Genomic DNA, 19,186 nt, shown 5'->3' on the forward strand with positions numbered 1-19,186 from the left:
TATGATTTTCATTAAGATTCTATGACTTTTAGGGGGTTTTGCCCCTTTTTTCCAAAATAGAGTAAATTTTCTCAGACTTGAAACCTTTGATGGGTTGGACTAAGCTTGATGAAACTTATATATTTAAAATCAGCACAAAAATCCAATTCTTTTAATGTATCTATTTGTATAAAAATTCTGTTTTTTAGAGTTTTAGTTAGGCCTACTATTGAGCCAGGCTGTTGTTTACTTAGTTTGTTTCTACAAACTGTTTGATTCACTATCTGCTTTGCTGTGAAAACCAGAAATAATATTAGGCCACCTGTAATTCAATACTGTGATTACTGTTATTCACATACTGACCATATTTTGGTACCTTTATGATATACCCCCAGTAGCTAAAGAGGTGAAGTTAGGTTAATTGTAATAAAACATACTTAAGTATAATAAAAATATAATGCAAATTTTTACCAAATCATATTGACTTACAAATAAAGTAAATATACCACTTGATGCCTTTTTTTATGCTGTTTCTAAATATAATAATCATTTTTGTTGGAAATCAATTTTACCCCCACCCATATTTATACCAATTCAGGGTATATATTTGCACATTAGGGGGATGGGGGTAAAGTTTAAACTTACCTCCCATTTACATCAGAAATAAAATTTGGTAAATATATACCAAATCATATTATTAAGTTAGGAATAAAGTGAATACACCATTTGATGCCTTTTCGGTCAATATCTACCAAATCATATTATTGAGTTAGGAATAAAGTGAATACACCATTTGATGCCGTTCTTTATGCTGATTACAAATATAATAAGCATTTCTATCGGAAATGAATTTCAGCCCCCCCCCCTATATGGGCTATACCTAACCTAACCGTGATGTGGTATATTTAGGGGGGGGGGGGGGCTGAAATTAATTTCCGATAGAAATGCTTATTATATTTATAATCAGGATAAAAAAAAGGCATTGAATGGTGTCCTAACTCAATAATATGATTTAGTATATATTGACTGCCTTTTTTTATGCTGATTACAAATATAATAAGTATTTCTATCGGAAATGAATTTCAGCCCCTCCCCCTATATAGGCTATACCTAACCAAACCCTGAATTGGCCTGGATAGGGGGGGGGCTGAAATTCATTTCTGATAGAAATGCTTATTATATTTGTAATCAGCATAAAAAATGGGCATCAAATGGTGTATTCACTTTAGTCCTAACTCAATAATATGATTTGGTAGATATTGACCTAAAATTTACCCCAACCCCCTAATGTGCAAATATATACCCTGAATTGGCATAAATAGGGATGGGGGTAAAATTCACTTCCAACAAAAATGATTATTATATTTGGAAAGAAAATAAAAAAGGCATTGAGAGGTATGTTTACTTTATTTGTAAGTCAATAATATGATTTGGTAAAAATTTACCAAATATAATCTACTTAGGAAACAAATTTGGGCAATATGTTTGCACCTTAGGGAGGATAGTGTTTAAGTACAATGGGTCTGCATGCAATATGTGCTAGGTATATTTTTTCAGAATATTATAAAGTAAGAATTGTTTTGAAACTTCATGCCCCCTCCCCCCCCCCTAATGAACAAATATAGCCTATAGCCAAAATTATATATTTCCCATCTATTTTCTCAATTCTCTTGTCTTTTCCCATGCTAAGTTGAAAGAAGCTGGCAAAAGAAACTGGTTTACAGTGTGTCAGCATGAGCAACTTGAGCTGTAGGTGTATGTCATACAAATTCTTCTATAATCCATGATTGAACCTTTTTTAAAATATGTACGTTATAAAAGCGAAACCTTGCAAATTAGCAGTATACTTCAACTTAAAATATATAATGCCTCATAAAATGGGTAACTATCAAACGATTGTAGGGATAATTCGAGATACAAAATTTAGTCTACATACCAAGCTTTCTGTGATAAAACTAATGAAAAGTAATGAATATGGTGGTGATTTATCTAGTTTCTGTTCTAATTAGTGCCATCTAATTTCCTGTAAAAGAAAGGTAGCAACAAATAATCGTCAACGTATAAAATGAATATTAGAGCTTGTCTTAAAGTTCCACGTTCTAGTTTTATCCTAAATAAGCTGTTGACCTTCTCATTGGGTTTTTTATTTGGTCTAAAAAAGTTTTTGAAGAAACTGAAAAATTAAGATTCAGTCAAAACGTAAGGTTGTGCAACCAAACATACAAAAAATATTAATGTGAATTAATAAATAAATATTAAAACGAGAGAAACTTAAATTGAATATGCAAATCAAGCTTGAAACGAACAAAAATCACCACAAACAAGAGTTTGGGTATGACCTCCTTCTCTCACTATAAAAGTCTAAAACCTACTGCGTCATTGGCGCTTTACTGAAAACCAATTTTATGACAAATGTTTTCTTATGTACTTAATATTGAAAATAAACATTAAAATTATAGTAAAATTTTGAACTAGCTCTTTTTAAAGTTGTTAAAGACGAATATAGTTTCCCTACAGACAAGTGTTTGGATACTGCCTCCTTTCCTAACTGTAAATAAAAACCAAAAGCCTACTGCGTCATTGGCGCTTAACTGAAAACTGATTATATTAAAAATATTTTCTTTTCCAGTTCTTAAAGTATTGAAAATAAAAATACAATTACAGTGAAATAAATACTTGAACTGATGGATCTTTCAACGATTAATTTCATTATTCATCAAATATTCAATTTGATGTTGTTTATACTTTCCAATACTGTTCAAGACGCATATAGTTTTCAGTAAAGCTCCAATATCGCAGTAGGTTTTAGACTTTTACAGTGAGAAAAGGAGGTCACACCCAAACTCTTGTTTGTGGTGATTTTTGTTCGATTTAAGCTTGATTTGCATATTCAATTTAAGTATCACTCGTTTTAATATTTATTTATTAATTTACATTAATATCCATTGTATGTTTGTTTGTATTGATTGTTTATTTAATTTCTGTTCGTTTTAAGCTTCATTTATACTTCAACAGGAAAATATTTTTTTTCATTTTAAGCTTGATATTCATATTCAATCTAAGCATTACTCGCTTTAAGATCTGTCTATTCATTTATATTATTACTTGTTGTATGTTTTTGCTATGATTGCTTATTTAATTTCTGTTCGTTTTAGGTTTAATTTATTCTTTAATAGTAATTTCTGGTCGTTTTGAGTTTGAATTTTAAAAGGTATTTGGATCTGCTGAGCTTAAGCTTAAAATGACCTTTACTTTTCTTTGAAAGACTTATTTTTGGATTATTTTTGTAAATTTATTTTTGTTCGTTTTTGATTGAAAAACAATTCATGCTTTTAATAACACTTTAATATGAATTCAAGCTTTAAAAAAATCAAATATTCGTCAGAATATTAAAAGTGGTATCAAAGTAACAATATCACTATGAAAATACAGGTTTCTGTTAACCGCGGAATCCTTTTGGATTAATGTTTGAGGTATTTTTAACAAAATTGCTATCTCAAAATTTTTATCGGATGGGTTTGGGGAAAAAGGACGTGGGGGGGGACTAGATTAAGCTTCGGTCTCTTTTGACTCTTTAAAAGTGAACTAGAAATGTCTATTTTCAATCAAATGAGCCCTCTCTGAAGTTTATACGAGTATCCCTTCTATAAGACCCATGGAAAAACTAAGAGCCAGAGGTAACAATATCAAACTTCTTGTTCACCATACAGTCATCAATCAGCGTAACATTGCCAATGGTTCTCGTAAGTCTACCGATTCAACATTTATCAATGGACAAATCCTGTCAAAACTTGCTTTGGCCTTTGGGGAGAGTGCTAGTGCCGTAGGATCCTGGACTGCATTCCTCAACGATTTTAATTTTGTTGGCCCTGAAAGGTGAATGGAATTCCCTTGTACACTTTATCATTTGATAAAAAAAATCCTACAGAACTCTGCATGAATTGACTATGCAATCTCTAGATCATGATTCACAAATATTTGAAAACGGAATAACCAATTCAATGTTTTAAAAAAATCATGGCATCATTGTACTGGACCTGTCAGCCACTCAAGATATGAGTATTGTACAAACGATGAATGTACGTCTAGAGTCCATATTCGCCGACACTTTGACTAAAAGTATCACGTTAATATCACTGAGTCAATTTAAAACTTATTGGGAAATCACTCCCGATAGTAGTATTCTACTAGACCTCGCACCACGAACACAAATCAAATACTCAGAGTATTTAGTATGGATCCAAATATGTCCAAATACAAATACTATTGTATACAATCGGAGTTCCTTGAAAAAATTCCAAGTGTTAATAATATCATTATCATTGTTAATAGCAGTCAATCGAGCGTAAAGACTGGTCATTGGCTTTGCATCTTTCAAATAGCGAAGAATATAGTTTTTTTTATCCTCTTGGCCTATGATATACATTCTACAACCCACAAACCAACAACTTTATTTAAAGCAGTGGGAAAACTATTATTCAAAACCAGAAGAGAGTGCAGGATTTAACGACTAAAAGCTGTGGCTTTCATGAACTACAATATTTCGTTTTCAGATGTCGTGGCTATACTTACACCCAGTTTCTCAACATTTTCGTTGACAATCCTCGTCTGAGTTACTTCTTTATGTAAAATATACTTTCATACCAGTATAATATTGATTTCAATGCCCTATGAATAAAATGTTCAAAAAATGTCTGTAAATTTGTTTTTTATTAAAAAAGTATACATAAATAAAAAATGACATTTTTCTCCTCTTTAGATTTCTTCTTCTACGTATTATGATTCTACGTATTTATATGAACTCACTGTATATTGATCTTGATGTTCTGTAAAGTCAGTGTTAAATTCTACGGTACAATGTAACTTCACTTCTATTGTATCTCTTTGTATAGTCAATGATACTATTTTCATTCATATTGTAAATTCACCTGTTTCAATTTGCCTGTTTGAAGCAATATCACACATAGTGTTTTCAAATGGTGAATCACACTCTGTTACAACCAAATAAAAATCAGAAGGCTTATAATCATTGTAGCCATTTTCTTCACAAGGATGATATAGAAACTATATTCTTTTGTTATTCCAACAGTTGAATCGTAGAACTGATTCTTCCTCCCAAAACAATTTAAAACCGCGAATATACCAGGCTCTTAGAAATAAACTAAAATCTCATTTAGGGTTCTTTCCAATCATACCGGGATAGGTATTCTCCCACTGACTACATTTATCATAGTGAAAATTGGAGCACAGGTGTCCTCTAGAATGAAAGTCACATATCTCTTCAAGACAGGAATTACAAGCCTTTAATTTGTACTGCATATTCTCTATACAATTTACATGGGTTGCACAGAGAGAGAGGGAAAGAGAGAGAGAGAGAGAAAGAGATATATATATATATATATATATATATATATATATATATATATATATATATATATATATATATATATATATATATATATATATATATATACGCCCGCTACACAACCGCTAGGTAGGCACAGAAAGAGAGAGAGAGAGAGAGAGAGAGAGAGAGGGAGAGAGAGTGAGAGAGATGAGTAATCGAATGATATCTTAAAATCGATTTGAAGAGGATCTTCTAAATTCTCGATTTATTATTCTCATGAAAAAATCGTTTGGATAGGTCTTAAATTTCAAAGGCAGTGTTTAATAGCAAATCACAATACTATTTTGTTTTGTTTCGATTAATATGTTAATAAATTGTGTAAATGTGTTTGGACCACGACATAAAAGTTTCATAAAATAGCCTAAAGATGGAAAATCATTTCTCATTACGACGTTAAGTTTTCTTTGAGAACACATTTTCCTTTGAATAGATAACTACAGAAAATCGTCATCTAGAATCAAACATTTTTCCATAAGCACAATATTCCGTATAATTTTCTGTTTCTCAAATCCATCCATTTTTTCAATCCTAGCACTCTCACAATTGACTTCAGATTAACTAGGATTCTTTCTACTTCAAGAATATTCAGTACCCTAGTATAAAATATCTAACATTTTCGATTTAGAAACATTTTTATTATATATAATGACGAAAATAGTAATTTTTATGCTCCTCACTATATTTCGTTATTGTATTTAAAGTAGCTTGAAGTCTATTTGTATACACTATATCAAGTTTTGCTACAAAGCATAACTGCTTCTCCAATTTGATATTGCTCAATGATATCACATATCTTGCATATATATCATCCCATTCATGGTTTAGTCGAGATCTTCTTGTAATTTCTACTGCAACATTTGGTACTCTCGTCTTTGTATCATTGCTGCTACCAGCTCCACTATCAACTTCTAATAGTGTTAACATAGCACTCATTTTTGCTATAATATATTTTGTCAAATATAAGAATATAGACAAACTGTTCTCTCTCTGAATTCTATTTCCTTACTAATATGAATTACACTGAAAATACGTCCTTATATTGAATCTGGTTGCTATGGATTGGTTGCTATGGCCTCAGAGCTATGGTATCATGCAAGTACTAATGATGAATAAATTATGTGCAATCAGTGTCTATTGATACGCTCTACTTCCTCAGGCTGTAAGCTCTATATCATATACCATTTTGGTCCGAATATAACCTGTTCTGGTCGGTTTATAAGATGAATCCCCAGGTATATCCCCAAGAATGCATACAGACATACTATTATTGTGAGATATGCATTTTAAAATAAAATAGTCCAAAGAACGTATAACAATACCTCTAGGGTTGACAAAACCCCCCAGAACCTTGATGCAAGGGCTGTAAGTTATGCCCTGGGGCCTGTAAGGTTTTTACGGAATGGATTATCGGTTAAACTTCAGATGGGACTCATTTGATTTAAAGTTGGAAGTTGTAGTGGCCTTTTTAAGAGTCAAAAGTGATTTGAGAGCAACCCGCACCCCCCCCCCCCTACGCCCATCATTTCCCAAAAAGATATCGAAACAAACTTTTGAGACATCTATTCTTTCAGCATTGTTGAAAGTTTCAGTAATTATGCGTTTGGGGATGTCAACCCCCTCCCCCCAGAGGCCTCGAGGCAAGGGCTGTAAGTTAGCCAATTTGTTTATTGTTTACATATAGTATAAATCATAGGCAGCGCAATTGCACTGCCTAAGTGAAGAACGATGTCGGCACAATAAATTACTCATTTTTTGGTTTGTGTTAGACCATGGCACTTCGTATAGAAGGATTCATCATAGAAATTTAAAAAGGGCTCATTCGAATAGAAATGGAAAGGGAAAGTCCCCTTTTTCATAGTCAAAAAGTGATTAGAAAGCAAACAGTAACCCCCCCCCCAACAACCCTCCCCTACCACATCTAATTAACATTTTGAGATGGCCATTTTGTTCAGCGTAGTTGAAAGTGACGGAAATCCTGTTTTGAGGGGGACCATCCATCAGCCCTCTGGGCATGGGTTGTAAGTTATGCCCTATGGGCATATGAGGTTTTTACAGAAACACTGGTCGTATACACTTTGGAGGTGGCTCATTGGATTTGGATTGGATTGGATCAGAGGTTCTAGTGCCCTTTTTAAAAGTAACAGTGATCGGAGGGCAGCTACCTTCCTCCCCTCCGCCCCCCCTTCTACGCACACACACCTCGTATTGACCCGAAATGTATCCAATTGAAATTTTGAAATAAAAATGTTATTCAAAACAATCCAAAGAATGTTTCAAAACAAAGCAAAACGTGGGCATGGGTTGTAAGTTATGCCCTATGGGCATATGAGGTTTTTACAGAAACACTGGTCGTATACACTTTGGAGATGGCTCATTGGATTGGTAATCAGAGGTTCTTGTACCCTTTTTAAAAGTAACAATGGTCGGAGGGCAGCTACCCTCCCCCCTTCTATTCAAAACACTTTCAAAACAAGGATTTCGGGTTGAAACAAACCCCTACAGACTGGGGCAAGAGTTGTAAGTTATGTCCCGGGGGTATTTAAAGTTTTCATGCAAGGAATGGTTGTATAAACTTTAGAGGAGTCTCATTTGGTTGAAAATTAGAATTCTATTTTCCTTTTAAGAGTCAAAAGTTATGGAGGACAACTAGATCCCCCCCCCCCTGAATAACCCTTTTTTCACCAAACGCATCTGATTGAAATTATGAGATACCCATTTGGTTCAAAGTTGTCCAAGCAACATATAACAGTGCCTCTAGGGTTGGCACATCCCTCCCCCTTAGGGCAAGGCTGTAAGTAATGCCCTGGGGGCAAATTAGGTTTTTATAGAAAGGGTGGTCGTATATACTTCGGAAGGGTCTCAATGGAGAGGTAATCAGAAGTGTTAGTGCCCTTTTCAAGATTCAAAGTGATCATATGTCAGCTACCCTCACCCCTCCCCCACTTTTTAAGCATACGATGCTGTTGAGTCATGAAGGTACTTTATCTCTCAAAACTAAAACCTAAGTTTCTTTATGCATTCTAACAATAGTAATAAAATCGAATATATTTTGAGCAAAGGCGTCTAAAATGTTCATTGTCGCTAATTACTTGAGATACACTTCTTAAGTTTAGTTTACGGTTTGAAGCATTAAGGTACAATATTTCTTAAAACGTTCTAAAAATAATAATAATAAAATGGGATATATTTTAAGTAAGTGCGTCTGAAATGATCATGATGTACCTGTTACTTGAGATATATTTTTTAAGCATAGGATATTAATTGAGACATGAAGGTACATTATTTCTCAAAACTGAAACCTCTAGGAGAGGACGGAAACTAATAATTTCTATATAGAAATGGGAGAGGCAAAGCAGGTGAGAATCCATCTCCTCTCATTCCAGGTGCTTAATTTCCTGCCGAAGACGAGAAGGAGCTATGAAAGATTTGCATGTAAAACTATATATTGAGCTTGCCAGGTGTAGAGAAAGTAATGGCGTATGGTGGCATATTCGTTCCTGAAAAGTCACGTAGGTCAATATAAGATAAATGGTAAATACAGACACTAATCCTTACCCTTTTTTAACCCATTTCTGAATAAATATTATCCCTTTTTAATAAATTAAGAGTAATCTTACTCCGAAACTTTACTAAATTGATTCAGTTGATTTTTCATGAAATTATGTTCAGTGATGGACACTTTTGCATCAGCTTTTATGAAGCACCCGCCCCCCCCCCCCCCCTGGCTGGATGATGCTGCCTTATTTTCATTTTTTTGTTCTGAGATTTCTATTATATAGCATTAAAAGTGCCAATTAGACCAGTTTTGCCCCCCCCCCCGGAATTCAGCTTATAGGCGTAAATGGAAATGGGCCATTTACCTGTATTTCCTAGGTTTGAATATATCACCTACGGTTTTGGAGTCCTTACAGTTATGGGCCTCGTAGACCTAACGTTTTACAGGTAAAACAATCTAATCAATAAGGTAAACTAAATTTTTGTTGCTTATGAAAGCTGATTCATCTACTTTGAGTTTACGTTTTTCTGTGCAGAAATGTATCTCTCTCTCCCTTAAGAAAAGAGTTCTCTCTTCTTTCTAGAGAGATACCTGCTTCAAAAACTTTATTATTTCCTTAGAATTTATCCCTCCTCATAGGAAAGCCTCCTTCACCTGGAATAGGCTCCAGAAATTTAATACCTTTCACATACCGAAGCATTAACTGCTAGTGTATGCGATTCTAGCAAAGTCCTATGAATAATGCTGAATCTGAATACAATAACTTACCTTTAAAATCAGAGATTCTACATTCTTTAAGACAAACAGGAAAAGATATTGTTTTGGTTCTTGTTTATGAGACAATTTCAAAAGGGGTTTAAGAACATAATAAGTCAGACGTTACATTCACTCCTGTTAAGCCCCTTTTTCTTAGCTGGGGGGTCCATTTTACCATGCAAGAGATATTAATTTGAAGATAATGGGATCGAAAAACAATTTATGCTGAAAGTGGAAAAACATATTGAATTAAAAGTGAAAATTCACTCATCTATGGTTATAATGAAGGGAAAATTATGATGGCTGGGCCACATTTACAAATGAAGAAAGCCAAATTTTGCTTTTGGTCGTCCATCTGGAGTCAAACAAAGAGCATGTCATCACTTAATGGCTTTCGGAATAGGTGATAATGAAATATTCAAAGGAAAAAATGAATTGGGTTTGGGTTCACTTTCGTATTCAGCCGTCGGTTTATTTACCAAATTGCTTTGTCTCCATGCTTCTCATCTATAAACTTCATTTCAGTCCTAATTTTTTTCGCCTAGTAAAAATATGTCCTTAATTTGAATTTTCTTTGCATGTGACAAAAACAAATGTTTCTTCTCAAACTATATTACGTAGATACAGATCCTTTGATATAGTAAAATCTCTTATTGTAGTTGTTTTTTTTTTATATCGTATCTCTTTTGTTAAAAAATCTATGGATGAAAAGCATTAAGATATAAAAAATGTAGCCTGGTTCTTGCTAAAAGGCCTGGTTAATGAAAAATTTGACCCCCAAGCTTTCTGCTCTGATCAAGCAAATGACCTACTTGTACAGATGTATTTTGTGGAGTTGATTTGATTTAAATGTGAACTCTTCGAATTCTGAAAAATTTAACATTGCATCAACCTCTGTGACCTACAATTCAAAAGCGTAAAGCCGTCGTATGCTTTAGTACTAAAAAAATTGTCCACAAGATATCAGGGATCCTCCTGACCGTAAACAGTTTATTGACTGAATTGTTGTGCGCTCAAATCAGTGGCTAGCAAAATAGTTGAGAGTGTAAGAGCCGCTCAGCCATCTATAAGTATTTTTATGAAAGAACCAGTCTTTGTAGCCGTCGTTAAGCAAGTCCCCCAAAAGCTGTTTTAAATTGCCGCTATATGGGACACTTTTTGGTAGCTTTATTTTGAACACTTTTTTTGGACACTTTATTGGTTTTAAAAATTAAACTAGACTTTTAGTTCTGTGTATTTTTGCTTTGTCGGTCAATTTCCATTTTAGATATAAGATCCTGTTTTACCTTTGGACCTTGAATACCGAGTGGCAGAACTGATTCATCTTTTTTTTCAGGCTAATCAGTGCGCTGAATCGCACAGAATGCAGCAGTTCGACCCCTAGACCCCCCTGAGATTGCCGGTGCCAGAAAGTTGTCAACTGACTGATCCAGATGAATTTTTGTCTAGACGAGAATGTGAAAGATCTGGTTTCCCCTCTGCCAGAGAGCTATAAATCGGTCAAAGAAAATCTTCTTGGTTTTTCGTCAGTAAACGATCTACCCCCGTCTGTTTGCCTCAGTCGTCTTCAAGATGAAGATCTGAGCATTAGGGCTATCATGACAAACAGTAAGGGTCTCTGGCACAAGCAGTGTCGACTGATATGTTCATCAACCTGTCTGGCCTGAGCCAAAGCAAAATATGAGCGTGAAGTTGTTGAGGATGCTAATAGAAAAAGACTTGACTATAGCCCTTAAAAGGACAAAGTGCATCAAAAAAGCCTTTTACTACGCACAGTGGATGTTCTGCCCCCGCTGCACTTATGTGCTTTTTCTGTGACACCGATTTTGATACCGAGCCTTACCACGTAGCAACTAGTCTTGAACTTAGCAAAGTGATATTAAAACAGTCGAAAGATCTCAGAGATATCAAGCTCTTAGCAAAATGGGCAGCAGGTGATATGGTTGCCATAGAAGCGAAGTACCATAAGCGATTCTTTAATACTTTTAAGAACGGAAACGGGTCTTGGCTGTCAGTGCAATCGAAAGAGCCCGGTGAAGAAAATGTGTATCACATTGAAATGCTAGCATTTGCGAAAGTGACTAATACATTAGATGAGCTAACAGATGATTATAATTATTTCTGCCTTTCGGACCTAGTCAAACGGTACACGTGTGCACATGAACATCTTGGTCAGCATTAAGCGGGACAAGTTCATTCATCCAGGTTGAAGAAACGGATTTTGGAGTAGGTTAGCAGGTTCAGTGAGTTTCCTAAGGGAAGAGAAGTGTTTTTAGAATTTCGTGAAGATGTCGGTGAGGCACTTGAAGCTTCATCTTTAGATTTATCTCAAGACGATATGCTTGTTCTTGGAAAGGCGGCAAGAATCTTGCGCAGAGATTTGTTTCACAAGCAAGTTTTCAAGAGATCATTTAAAAAAGATTATCAAGCCAGCTCAGTGTCACCACTGTTGCTTTCTTTCAAGAGGATGCTTTTGCATGGGTCAAACTGGAAAACCCAAGCGGGTGTTTGTCAGCCAGAGCTATCCCTTGCTCAAATTATCAAAACCTTGCTTTGAAATCCCAGGTGCCGACGAAATCGCACTGGTTTACTTGGAAGCTTACCAGGCGTCCAGCAAAAGTTGCGTCAGCACAGGTAGTGCAGCATGTCTGCCCGTCTCAGGGAATCTGGCACATTCACACTCAACGATCAAGCATCAAATTGACCAATATCTGAAGATGCTTGCTTACCTGAATCCTAGCCCGACAGGTATTATTGCTTTTGATCAACCACTCTACAAAATTGTGAAACAGTTACAGTGGCTAATGCCGGATGACTACGGGGAAAAGAAAATCTTCGTAATGATGGGTAGCCTGCATATTGAGATGGCGTTTGACAGTTAAATCACAGATATCCTAAACTCAAGCAGGTGGGCCCAAGCTCTGGCTCAAGCAGGTGCGTTCACATCAGGACGTGCTAATTCTCTAGAAAAGGGATCGGGGGTCAATCGGTCTTGATACACGTATGAAGTAACACTTTTTGCACTTGAAGAGATGATGATTCGCTCGTATGTGGCTTACTGCGAGACTACCGAACTCTCTACGTTGATTGACCACGACCCTTGCTGTATTCAGCGCAAAAAAGATTCACCTCTTTTCCGATTTTGGCACCTAGTCCTGAAGCTAATCAATTTGCTGCTACTGATCGTGAAGTCTCTTCGCGATCTGCGTTTGTTTTTTTCGTTATCAAGAGATCATTTGAAAAAGATTATCAAGCCAGCTCAGGGTCACCATTGTTGCTTTCTTTCATGAGGATGCTTTCGCATGGGTCAAACAGGCAAACCCAAGCGGGTATTTGTGAGCCAGAGCTATCCCTTGCTCAACTTATAACAAGTTTTCTTTGAAATCCCAGGTGCCAACGAAATCGCAATCGTTTACTGGGAAGGTTACCAGGCGTCCAGAACAAGTTGCGTCAGTACAGGTAGTGCAGCATGTCAGCCCGTCTCAGAGGATCTGGCACATTCACACTCAATGATCAAGCATCAGATTGACAAATATATGAAGATGCTTGCTTACCTGAATCCTGGCCAGACAGGTATTATTGCTTTTGATCAGCCACTCTACAAAATTGTGAAACAGTTACAGTGGCTTATGCCGGACGACTACGGGAAAAACAAAATCTTCGTAATGATGGGTGGCCTGCATATTGAGATGGGGTTCTACAGTGTAATCGCAGATATCCTAAACTCAAGCAGATGGGCCCAAGCTTTGGCTCAAGCAGGTGTGTTCACATTAGGAAGTATTGATTCTCTAGAAAAGGGATTGGGGGTCAATCGGTCTCGATACGCGTATGAAGTAACACTTGTTGCACTTGAAGAGATGATAAATCATTCGTATATGGCTTACTGCGAGACTACCGAATTCTCTACGTTGATTGACTACGACCCTTGCTGTATCCAGCGCAAAAAAGATTCACCTCATTTTTGATTTTGGCACCTAATCCTGAAGCTAATCAATTTGCTACTGATGGTGAAGTCTCTTCGCGATCTGCGTTTGTATGTAGTGACATTGCAAGGAATGATACCATTCTTCTTCGCAACCAACCATCATAATTACGTAAGATGGCTCTCGGTTCATACATTCAATTTGCACCATCTCCAAGTGACAAATCCGTCTCTCCACAAAGAACTAAGTGACCAGAGGTTTCGTAATTTCTATTACTGGCGCTACTTTCCCCTCAGTACCTCTCGAACAGCAACACACATACACCATAAAGAATGTAAAAGGCCCTGGAGGATTCAGTGGAATTGCTCATGATCCAGGATCTTTACGGAGGCTGACGATTGTAGGTCCAGAGATTACTCGGATGGTTCAAGAATTCAACAACGATCTTCCGAAAGAAAACAAGCACCATGAAGTTTGTCCAAGTTTTCAAAAACAGTTCATATCCAATGTTCAAGTCTCTCGTCTCTGTCCTGGCAGAAAGTGGAAATCCATTCCAATCTGAAGATCCGTTTCTGATTTCTTTACAAAGCCACCAGATTGTTGACAACAACTTTCACTGCTGTTTGATGGTAACAATTCCGGAATGACTAATATTCAGAATTTTTCAAAGAAAGACTTGTCGAAAGGTCCAAGTCAATGGATGATCCTATCAAGCAAAATCGGTTGTCACTATTCAGCAGCCTGCCTCCAAAGAAAGCTTCGAAAGCTGGTATTTAAATAAAGTTGATGAAGTCTGACTTCGCGCTATTTGCCAGGCTTTATATCGGATGAGAGACTCATAGAGCTGATCTTGACGAGTTCTTCCGGCACGAAAATCACCCCTTTCCTCCGTCACTTTAAGATTTAGGAAGTCTGTGCTTTGGTTCCAAATCTGACATATTGGCCTGTATTACGGATTACCTAGAATGTTCCGAGTTGATTCGGCCGTGTCCAGAAGCAGAGATAGTAGAAAGCACCGTTTTAGTACATATGATTGTACCATGCAATGCAAAAGCCTTCGGCCAGTACGCTCGTGAAAAGCTCTGTCCCTATATCTTAGGAATCTTAGAAGATGATACAACGAGAGTAGACCTGATATTTGACGTCTACATTCCGAATAGCCTTAAGAACTGTGCTAGAGAAAAAAGTGAATCTATTTCATATGCATCCAAGGTCGAAGGAGGGACACAAATTCTCAAAGTCAGCTGGCAGAACTTCCTTCAGAATTCAAACAACAAAAAATGCTCTTCATCGTCTTAGGTCATGTTGTCTCCGCGGAGATCAGAGACAAACAGGTCATGATCACAATTGGTGATCAAGTTTTCTCCTTGAAGGAACTTTCGAGAAGATTAGAACTCAGCCCTTACAACCATGAAGAAGAAGATACGCGTATTATCCTCCACGCCTTTCCTGTGGCACGCCAAGGTATCCGTTCTATTATGGTTAAGACTGTTGATTAAGATGTCGTTGTGTTCTTCACAGTATTCTTCTCTGCACTTGACGTTGATGAGCTGGCTGTAGCATTCGGCTCTGGGAAGAGCTTTAGACACATCAGAGTCCGTGAAGTTGCTCAAGCGCTCTGCTGTGATCGATCAAAAGCTCTTCTCTTCATGCATTCATTCACCGGCTGCGACACAACATAAGCTTTCATATGGTACGGTAGGGTGAACGCTCGGAAGACATGGAAAGACTATCTAACAATAACAGCGACATTCAACGAGCTCTCGATACCTAATGCTGGGTTGACAGATAACAATTTATCGATCATCGAGAAGTTTGTTGTCCGAAAGAACGACAAAACCGGAGATAAAGATTCCGTTGATCAGCTTTGGAGGCACCTTTTCACCAAGAGGTCAACAACCATGGACAGACTTCCTCCATCCTGTGCTTGTAGAGCATACCAAACGGGCATTCCCGCAAAGCCAGATTTGGGCTAACAGGATTAAGACCCTGTTGCCTAAAATTAACCCGGCAGATTATGGGTGGAGGAAGTCTGACAATGGTTGGATACCTTATTGGACCCCAGTGCTAGAAGCTCCTCTTATTTGTCGGAAACACCTGTGCTGCTGTTGTCAAAGGTATTGCAAGAGGAGATGCACCTACCGCCAAAACCACCTAAAATGTTCGGAGTTGTGCAATTGCAGAGGGTCTTGTCTTTAATTGTTTTACCTTTTCCGCTTTCATTGTGTGCAATCTTTTGACATTATTAGTCAAGTCATAGGTTGTCCTGTTTGAGAAGATTGAACTTGTTTGTTAATCACATTGGATATATTTGAATCCGTGTTTTTAGTCAAGTTATGTGCTTTTTCCAGTTTTAGAATAGAAGATTAATCTCATTCATTAAGTACCCTTAATCTGTTTCGAGTTCAAATGATTTTATAATAAAAGAAAATCATAAATACTGGCTCTTTATGTGACACAAGAAGCTAGGTGTGTTTTACTGTAGTATCTCTGAAAGATCGAAGCTATAACGTTCACTTGTGGTAGTCTCGAGGCTCAAAGGCCCAACTGGTTAACTTGAAACAGAGAATATAGAAACTTTGGTTATTTCGTTTCTTTTTACAACATGGCACAGATATCTTCCGACTCTTGTCATTATGCAAATTCAGATAACGAACTGACGCCGACTTATTGTCTGTACCGTTACGTGACTCAGCGTCTCCAGCCATTCTGCTGCAGAAAGAAGAAATGGAATATGGTGGTCGGGTTCAATGCTACCATAGCGGCAATTTAAACACCTTTTGATATTTCCAGTCCTTACTTCAGTTTTCCGGCGCCCTCATGGGCATACCTGAGAAAATGGTCGTCTTGTCTAGAGAAGAAAGTCCCAAATAGATTATTTACTCGTTCAGTGCATCCTACATACTAGGCAAATAAAAAAAAAAATCAGAACTCGACATTTTGTTTTGCACCCAGGTGCCCCTTTTTGGACTTATGTAAAAAAAACAGTGACGGATTTGGATTCAGCAAAAAAAAATTATATCGCATAGACTTTTCGGTACAAACAAAACGAACTAAAAAAAAATATTTTAAATGAAAAAAAAAATGTTCGGGGCTATCTGATTACTTTTTTGGCGCCTTAGCACCCCCATTTTTTAACCTAGAGAAAAAGTGATGACATTTTCGGTTCAATAAAAATATTTTCTGTCGGGCAGACGTATTGTTGCTAACATTAGCACTTACGTAAGCATTTTATACATTTTATGACCTTATTCTCTGCCTCCCCGCGCCCCCAGGGTTTCATCAGAGGAGAAAAATGGTTACTCTGCACAGAAATTGGATTCTCAAAATGACTGGCTCTCTTTGCACCATCTTATGCAATGAACCCTACATGTTAGACCAGTTAAAATCCACTTTTGGCTCTTTCTGCTTTCGCTTTTGACACAATAGTGCCCATATTATTGCACCTACACAAAAACAAATATAATATGCAGAATTAGCAGAGATTTGCAAAACTAGTAGACCCCTCTTTGACTTACTCACCGCTAAACTGAAGAAAGACGCTATAAAAGCCCACGTTTAATGCCTAAAGCGCGCAAAGTCGTTCTTTGTCAGAGTGGCACTGGTTTCCATTGGATTTTCCATAGTTCAAAGCCTATTCCTGGAAATGTTCATGCTTTCTTCACCAAATGCACAATCTTTATGCTAAGCTGCCCTACTATAGAGATAAATTCACTTGCTATGCATCTCCTGCAAAGCAAAAGAGAGCTGGTGGTAGACCGTTGGGCCGTCTTGTGACTTGCGTGAATTCTAATTTACGTTCGCTGCTTGTAGAATCCTGTGATTACTTTCTTGCTATTAAAGTTGATAATATGTTTATCTATAATATTTATCTGCCAACTGATTACCAAATTTATACGTCTTAACGCCGTTCTGTTCTTGCCACTGAAAGTTTATGTAGATGTAATTCAAGCATAATTTCTAGTAATTCTGCTCGTTTAATTGTTGGAGATTTTTAACTCTAATCTAACGGCTCCATTTGCCCACTATTCTCTCACTGGTGAAATATTCGATAATCATTGTTGTTGTTGTATGTTGTTGCTAAAGACCCAGATTTCACATACATTCACAATTTCTCGTCCACATCCAACAGAGACCATGTTATGCTTCTCCTACTTAGATGTGTCTCTTCCGAAGATTCTTTGTGATTATATAATATCTGATCACCTGCCTTTATCGTTTTCTTTCGTATTAAATCAAGCTTCTCAGATACCCATTAGTCACCCAAAAATACCTAATCCATCGTATATGCGTAAATAGGCATTAATCAATCCGGAACTGCATTGGGGTAGTGTTTCTACAATCCTTTCTAAGATTAAGGTACCATTTGCCCTGCTAATCAAGCACTCACAGCTGCCCACTGAGGAAAAAACGCATTTTTCCTTGATATTTATTATGCAGAGATAACTTTACAATGTGCAGAATATTGTGCTGTTCCATTGAAGCGTATCCATCCAGGAACAGCTCCCAAACGGCGTGAAAATCCATTTCACGCCGTCTTTCCCAATCTTGTGATTCAGCAAAGTTTTGGTTACATCTATGGATTGAATACGACCGACCACAATCCGATGGGACCTTGGACACCGAATGGTAGAACTGATTCATCTTTTTTTCAGGCTGATCAGTGTGCTGAATCGCTCTGAATACGGCAGTCCGACGCCGAGACCCCCCTATGATTGCCGGTGCCAGAAAGTTGTCAGCTGACTGGTCCAGATCTATTTTTTTCTGTACGAGAATGTGAAAGATCTGGTTTCCCCTCTGCCAGAGAGCTACAAATCAGTCAAAGAGAATCTTCTTGGTTTTTCGTCAGTAAACGCTCTACCCCCGTCTGTTTGCCTCAGTCGTCTTCAAGATGGAGATCTGAGAATTAGTGCTATCATGACAAGCAGTAAGGGTCTCTGGCACAAGCAGTGTCAACTGATATGTTCATCATCCAGTCTGGCCTGAGCCAAAGCAAAATATGAGCGTGAAGTTGCTGATGATGCTAATAGAAGAAGACTTGACTATAGCCCGTCAAAGGACAAAGTACATCAAAAAAGCCTTTTACTAGGCACAGTGGATGTTCTGCCCCCGCTGCGCTTATGTGCTTTTTCTGTGATACCGATTTTGATATCGAGCCTTACCGCGAAGCAACTAGTCTTGAACTTAGCAAAGTGATATTACAACAGTCTAAAGATTTCAGAGATACCAAGCTCTTAGCAAAATTGGCAGCAGGTGATATGGTTGCCAAATAAGCGAAGTACCATAAGCGATGCTTTAATGCTTTTAAGAACGGAAACGGGTTTTGGCTGTCAGTGCAATCGAAAGAGCCTGGTGAAGAAAATGTGTATCGCATTGAAATGCTAGCATTTACGAAAGTGACTAAGACATTAGATGAGCTAACAGATGATTATATTTATTTCCACCTTTCGGACCTAGTCAAACAGTACACGTGTGCACATGAACATCTTGGTCAGCATTAAGCGGGACGAGTTTATTCATCCAGGCTGAAGAAACGGATTTTGGAGTCGGTTAGCAGGTACAGTGAGTTTTCCAAGAGAAGAGAAGTGTTTTTAGAATTCCGTGAAGATGTCGGTGAGGCACTTG

This window comes from Artemia sp. Qi Xiang Cuo, chromosome 9, assembly GCF_049724085.1.
Source record: "Artemia sp. Qi Xiang Cuo chromosome 9, ASM4972408v1, whole genome shotgun sequence".
In the NCBI taxonomy this organism is placed as follows: Eukaryota; Metazoa; Arthropoda; class Branchiopoda; order Anostraca; family Artemiidae; genus Artemia; species Artemia sp. Qi Xiang Cuo.